Source organism: Rhinoderma darwinii, chromosome 8 (assembly GCF_050947455.1).
Source record: "Rhinoderma darwinii isolate aRhiDar2 chromosome 8, aRhiDar2.hap1, whole genome shotgun sequence".
In the NCBI taxonomy this organism is placed as follows: domain Eukaryota; kingdom Metazoa; phylum Chordata; class Amphibia; order Anura; family Rhinodermatidae; genus Rhinoderma; species Rhinoderma darwinii.
The window spans coordinates 98,764,602-98,772,504 of NC_134694.1; the positions used below are offsets into that span (position 1 = coordinate 98,764,602).

General features: G+C 43.1%; 1 protein-coding gene across 2 annotated transcripts in view; it reads right to left on the reverse strand.

Annotated features, from left to right (window-relative positions):
- The window catches only part of PLS3 (plastin 3), a 62,928-nt gene extending 55,416 nt beyond the window's left edge, over positions 1 to 7,512 (reverse strand). Inside the window, exon 1 of one of the 2 annotated variants that reach the window (XM_075835974.1) lies at positions 7,390 to 7,512. The gene's annotated coding sequence lies outside the window, so the exon portion shown is untranslated. The remainder of the gene's footprint in view (positions 1 to 7,389) is intronic. The other variant, XM_075835976.1, reaches the window with a different exon arrangement.
- Between the last annotated feature and the right edge of the window lie 391 nt (positions 7,513 to 7,903).

Genomic DNA, 7,903 nt, shown 5'->3' on the forward strand with positions numbered 1-7,903 from the left:
CGTATTACGTAAGTTCTCCACATATCATGATCTACACCTTATCCCCAGAACGCCTACGTGGTGGGTTCATCATAACTCACCATCCCCCACCATCACAGTAATTCTATGAACTGTCTTTATGATTTGCAAACAAGTTAGAACGCCATGAGATGGAGTGTAGGACTTTATTTTCCCCCATTCTTTACCCACAGGCAAGGATTTGAATCCATGAGGGACAGAACCATCTCTGGTCAGAATAATAGTGAGCAGGACAGGAATTACAAAAATGCAGCAACATTAGTAATCAGACACCATCCTGTAACCGGATCACGTCGAGGGAGCACAAAGTCAGAAGGGAGAACGGCCCGAGGCACAAAGCAAGAAGAATTTGGTTAACTTCAAACTCCCCAAATGCACAAAAACCCTCTAGATTATTAGGTTTCCGTTCTTCATAGTAAACACATTATAGAGTTGTGCAATCACAATGTTCCCCGACCACCTCAGTGTACAGCTTTTATTCTGTATGTTCCCTCTAAACTGTGCGCTCTGGAAATGATACTTAAAAATTCTGCATCTTGCAGACAGGGAGAGCTTTTATTTGGCTTTTTGACCGCATTAGTACGCCGCTTTAACTCTATCCTTTCCAGAGCGCACAGCTTAGAGGGAACCCGGTTCATAATGGAAGCCATAGCTGTGTGCTGGATCCGTCCTGCGTTAGACTCTATTGGCTTATAATGGGGTTATGTCGAGGTTTAGGTTATTTTGACCTCTAGACTAGCGCTGCATGCTGCGCCATTCTTGCTGACAGAAACCCCTGACAGAGTCGTCGAACGCACAATTGAACAGTGCCTGTAGATTTTCCGAAAGTATCAGGTTGGCAGTGAAAAGGAGGGGAGGGGGGGGGGCGAAGGATAAAATTTTACTTTTTCTTAATAAATAGACTCTTTCATGTTCCTGTAGGTTTCTCAATTTAATGAATAGAGCAGTTTAGGGACATCCACCATCAAGCAAGGAGAAGGGGCAGGAGGTCCAGGATAGACATTACCTTCCAATATTTCTCTGTTGTTGCTTCTCAATTTTTTTTTATTAGTATTATTAATAGACACATCCTTATTGTTTGTTTTTTTATTATTATTATCTAAATTTACCCATCACCTCCTCCCCATTACCACGGTGGTGTACCCCATTAAGTGGAGGGTCAATCAATGCAGTGACATCAGGGCTTCTTGTGCTATTATACAATCTAGTGTAATAGGGTCTAATGTAACAGAGTAAGGCTCGGTTCACACCTGCGTTGTGGGTTTCCGTTCTGCTCCGTCAGAGGTGCAGAACAAGGGAAAACCGGAAGTGATGGTTCTTTAATAGGTTCCGTCAGGTGTCCGTGGTTTTACAAGAAACATTGTTTCTGGTAATCTCTACCGGATCTGCAACAGAGGCCACTAAAGGCGCCTCCACTGCACATGTGAACAGCCCCTTAATTAGTACTTTTCACACAACAACATAGCAATCCATAAAAATGCGCCCATAGACGTCTACATACACCTTTGTATGCCTCCAATATCGTGCAGGTTTCTCTCACATTTCTAAGGAATTTCTGGAAAAAAATAAATTAAAATCATGGCATCTTCCATGGCAAGAATTATGGACATATTCTCCCTTAGGGTATGTGCACACAACCTCTTTTCAGACGGAATGGAGGCGTTTTATGCCTCGAATCACGCCTGAAAAGACGTCTCCAATACGTCGGCAAACATCTGCCCATTGCTTGCAATGGGTCTTACGATGTTCTGTGCAGACGAGCTGTCATTTTACACGGCGCGTAAAATGACAGCTCGTCAAAAGAAGTGCAGGACACTTCTTGGGACGTTTTTGGAGGCGTTTTCTCATAGACTATTAAAAACAGTTCCAAAAATGGCCGTAAAAAAACACAGCAAAAAACGCGAGTTGCTCAAAAAACGTCTGAAAATCAGGAGCGGTGTTCCCTTGAAAACAGCTCCATATTTTCAGACGTATTTTGTTAATCGTGTGGACATACCCAAGGCTTTCAGGGTAGAATATAGTGCCAAACATAGGCATTATAAGTTATTTTTTCTTAAGACATGGGCCAATAGAAGAGAACATAAGATATTGCCACAACATTTGCACGACTTGCACATTAAATTAGATACATAAAGTTTGGAAAAGAAAAGATGGATCCGTCATTCTTACATTATAAGAGCAGCCTTTGGTGCTGCATCGTTTCCTGCAATAAATGGGGGGAATAATAAAGCTTCGCCTGTGGTGTAAGATGGTAAAAAGGGTGATCTGAATGGTACGGAGCAAATCCTTCAAACGTAAATTCCGAATTCGACTATAGTCCTCCTATAATGATTATTAGAGCCAGAGAATAAATTTATCGCTTTATTTTTTTTGTGTGCAGATTTTTCTGCTGGTTGGAAATCTCTAGCTAAATACTTCCAGACTACAGCGGGCAGCTAACACCTTAGCGTCCATACACCATGTACCAGACAGTCCTCATTCCTGCCTTCCTCCAGCAGCAAACAGGAAGCCCGGCACACATTCCAGGGGGATTATGTAACGCCCCTTACAGAACTGCATTAGCAGACAAGGATTATTGTTTGCTGGTGTAAGTGGCGGTAGCGGAGCAGTGGACACAAAGATCAAACCAAACAATACATAGATATTAAACCTTACATCATTATTTATGGCATTGACTTTGGTCACAAATTGGAATCATACAGTACAGCCTAGCCCCATAGACTGTCCCACAATTCTGCAACTTCACCGCACACGCTGCCATGCAATCACAGCATGGAGTGCATTTTTTATGGTGCTGGAAAAAAATATTCATGTACGACCTGGGGAAACGTCTCACATTATTTACGATAAGAAAGGAGAGCAAGAGTGTTTGCCAGGTGCCCCCGAGAGTATGTGACATGGTCTAGTCCTCCACTAGCAACATTTTCCTCTTTTTTTATTTTAATAACCAGACGTGCAATATCGTATAAAGTAACAAATAAGCCGTTGGCAATCCTCGAATTGTCTTTGAGAGGCCATGAAAAGTCAATGGAACAATAGTAAAGACAGAACAACTGTGGGACTTTAGCAAATATCTTTCAAATCAAAATTTACATTAGAGTATAAAACACAAAAAAATTCGACCTTCTTTAAAAACGTGTCCCTTTGGACGACTTTAAGGTGTTTTCCGAGTTAACACTTTTATGTGTCCGTTCTTTTAACCTCCGAATGCGATTACATTTGTAATGCACTTATTGTATCTAAATTGGCCCCGTTTCCCGATGCCGCCATGGGGCATATGACTGGTGACGTCACTCTCTGCCTTCTCTTTTTACGAACCGTATACCTATCACGTGATCAAACTTTTAAAAAGTATCTGCCTGTTAGACGGCACGTCACTAGTGATGTAAAGTGTATGGGCTGTTCTGTTATACAGCCCGGAACGGACAAGCGAGATGCACATGCACATTCCTGGCTATATAACAGGACAGCCCATACACTAGTGACGTGCCGTCTACCAGGCAGATACTTTTAACAGTTTGATCACGTGATCGGTATACGGCTCGTAAAGAGAGGGGGCAAAGAGCATCAAGAAACGGGGCCAATTTAGATACAATAAGTGCATTACAAATGTAACCACATTCAGGAGGTTAAACCCTTTTCAAATTATTTTATAGAAAACCAATTACCTTTTTAATATGTTTTTGGGAGTGAGGGAGGAAAGTGTAGAACATACAATGAGGTTGTCGACTGTGGCTGGATTTTAATCCAGGACTCCGGTGCTAACCTCCGGGTCACCGTGCTGCCCATTCTATAAGTATATACACAAGAATGGACCAAAGGGTAGTGGTTGAAGCAAACTGGTAATAACCCTTGAGTGTTCATCCGAAATAACTAATAGATGGAGAAAGTTCAAGCTCCGTTCAAAATCCACTAAGCATAGAGTTCATGTGTACTGCTGATCTGTTTCTCGCAGGTTCACTGAACCTTGTAGTTGGATCTGGTTCAATGGCATTCACCATGCGTTAAACAGAGTTTATGAGTCTTCGAGAGTACACAGCTGATCATGTACATTGGGACACCACAATTCTTTAAAATAGTCCTTTATGACAACGTCCATGGAGATTGACCGCCATTGGGGCCCTCTTCTTGGGAAAAATGGCAGTCCTAGTTGCGGGACCACACTGAAGGGACTTTTCTTCCTGACAAGTCATAGCAGTTATTTATGGGACAACCCTTTTATCTACCACATGAGTCAAGGAAGGAAGGGCTACGGTTGTAGTTATAAATTAACAATACAAAAGCATTTTAAACATTTTAAAAGGTAAAGTATTAAACGTGTCGGCGATAAGACAGGAATTTGATGCTGACACAATCATCTGACACCACCTCACCTTCAGCTCACACGAAGCCACCACAATGTCACTCAGTGGGCGGATATATGGAGAAAACGCCAAGAGTAAAGAAATCCCATGATAACAAAAAACTCTGCTCTGGTTCTTTAACAAAAAACGTGACTTGCAAACGAAAGGGGATTGATGAAGAGCGCAAAATACGATGCCGGTTATAGGAGGTGTTTACGTTACGACTGGGATGATATTAATATGCAGTGATCAGCTTCCTGTTAACGGCCACTAATCTTATTAAAGCCGCTCATAATAAAAGAGCTAATGGATATATACAGAAATAAAAGATAGGTTGTCGCCATGATATATCATAATGTCCGATCAGTGAGGGGCCAATCCATGTGACCCCTGCAATAAAGCTGGGCTAGGAAACCGCCCTGCTAACTGCGGCTACTGATGGTCGTGCTTGGCTTTTACCAGAGGTCGATGGTCAGTCCATCATATTCAATGACCTACTATGCCAAAAGAAAAACCAAGCGGAGCTAACCGTAGACAAAGTGGTACGACACCGAGAATGCAAAGCCACTTCATCCTAGTGATCGTCGGAGGTGACCTATCAGACACTTATGGAATATCTTACCAATTATTTGTCGAGAGAACTCCTTGAAGTTTTTCCTATATTGATGTATTTTAAAGCAAAGGTTCACCTTCAGAGCTCCCCTTGAATACTAAGTGCCTAATAAACCATCAATGGAATAACTCTTGGTACAAGTAATACAGCTAGGGTAGCGGCAGGGAAATCAGATTCCCCACCATTATTCTTCAGCCATTTATTGCAGCCTGTATTCTGTCAGGGGCAGGCTGCAGTAAACAGCACGCATCTGTCAGCAGACTACAGAGGAGGCAATGATTTCCTGCCACTTCCCAGCTTTATTAATGTAACAACTTCAATAAGAGAGGAATATTTGGAATAACGCTGCATATGGTCAATCTGGCCTTTCACATTCTACATCCTCTGGTCTAAGGGAAGGTAAAAGTACTGTTGGTGATTAGATAGATGATAGGGGTGTAAACAGACAATATTAATCATGGCTGCCACAAAATACACCGTAGGGATTGATGTACGTATCCAGCCCAGGTAATATAGAGGATTGAAACCATGACGCCCCCTGCACTAGACGGCCACTCAACACCCGCACTAGACGGCCACTCAACACCCGCACTAGACGGCCACTCAATACCTATAGTAGTCAATGTCAAGCACTACAACCTGCCCAGTTCCCAACACTGGAGGTCTACAGGGAGATGAGAAAAGCTCATATATTACTCTATAAAATGTAGGACTTGTCTTTCACCATTGAACTAGAGCCGTATTTGTCCAGTTTGGACCCTCCATTGGTCTGCGTGCAGAACGTGCCCATTAGATAGGTGCCACCAATCCCACCGAGTATATTGACCACTTAGCATTCACATCGCTCGTAAATACCTCACTTACACATTACACACGGGTTACACATTAACAAACCGTAGCTCAGTCCACGACAGAATGAGATTGACAGGCGCAAATATAAAGCGTGAAGAATTCACATTGATGGCGGTCGGTTTTTATTACAATACCGATTGCCAGAAGTGAATTCTGCTTTCTATGTCGAGGCCCAGGGTTAGCAGGTCACACAATGCAACTTGGAAAGTTGTGGTACTGACCCAAAACTCGGCAGCGATAACGGCAATTTTCATTGACTGCTTTGGTGACGCCACAGGCGCATGAGCTAAATCCTGGCGTCCGCTACAACTTTCATTTTGCATCTAAATACATTTCTATAATCCCGCACGTTGCGCTACTTTAGTCGACATATAACCAGGGCCTTATATATATATATATATATATATATATCATAACTGCAGTCATTCATCTACATAGTTTAGCTTCATTCAAAGCCGGTAAAAGTTAAAACGCTGATCTGTACATAACCTAAGCCTGTGTGTCCCAGCCAGTTTACAGCTACGGGTGGTAATGGGACATTTGGGATTTATTAACCTTCAACCAGCTACAGCTCAAGTTTTAACAAACGCCAGGAAGATAAAATGCTAACTCATGTGCGCTCCAGATCAGGGGCCGCAGACAAAGAGATCTTTACTTAGTTTCCCATATTATTTCAAGCTCATAGAAGCCATTGCACAATATAGGTCACAACAGAGCAGGAGCAGACGTTACACGGTCGACTATAGGAGCCAGATCGTCCAATGCCGGAGCCAATCTGCCATTATATTAGTGACCTGGCAACAAGAACTGTCAGAGATCAATTGAAAAACTGTGTAAATAAGGACGGCACCACTGGCACGTTTCAAGACGTGTTGGCTACCTGGCATTTAACCAACCCTACAATATACAACATGCGGTCCAGGGGCTTCAAGGCTATTACAATTGTACTTTATTTTTTTTTAACTACTACTTTAGTCACTCCTTTGACCACTGATCAGGCATGAATCAGAGAATTACTGCGCACAAAGCATTAGGTTGACAAATACATCCACAATTTTGATGAGTAATGTAAAACATGCCCAATCATATACAAACATCATTAACACAACACATATCATTGGGTGTATTCACACATGCAGGTTTTGTTCAGGTTTCGGTTTGCAGTTTTTGAAGCCAAAACCAGGTGTGGATCATGAAGGTTGAAAAAGTATAGAGGACAGATACGACTTCTCTTGTTTCAATTCACCTCTGGTTTTAAAAAAAAAACCTGATCAAAACCTGCACGTGTGAACACGCCCTAATAGTGGTCTACGAGAGTGTAGCGTCTATCCACATGCAGTTTTATGGTCCTTACTATTAACTCTGCAGAACTTGAAATTGTAATTTTTGGAAATCACGTGACTGTTCCCCTAAGCATCTGATGCATTGCACCTATAGGTATCTGCATAAGTGAGGACACCACGCAGACTCTCTTAGGATCAATGGCAGATGTAAAAGCAGCAACTCACAGACTTGATCACGTCCAGCCACCCCTGCAAGTAAAACTAAGAAGGTCTGACTTACAGAAAGCGTGTCCTCCCTTTGCCTCCAGTCCCAGGTGTCCACCTCCAGCCAGCACCCTGTCTCCAGCCTTCACCTCCTCTCCCCACAGCCAGCTCAGCGCACACAGCCCAGCACAGCTCCAGACAGGCTCCCAGCACTGCTAGCCCCGCCCCCCAGCCGCCACTGGCCGCTAGCTCTATTAACTCAGCGCCCTGATTGGCCTCTCAAGCTGTCAATCCGCCTTTCTGCTGCCGATAATTGGACAGTTTCTGCAGGGTGGCGGCTGTGAGCTGAATGTGTCTTGTAGTGTTTGTGAGACGGGAAGTTTCTCGTAGATTGTGATAGTTGATGTACGGAGGCGGGTGCTGTCCGGGTCACCTCACGTAGGTTATAACCTGCGCTAATATAGAGGTCACCCGTGTCTACTATTCATGAGGCAGACTCGTCAGACAAGTAGTCCTGACTTCATAGTAACTTCCCTCTAATATGTAACCATTGTAACATTGCATTCTATTATATTTGCACAGATTGAGGA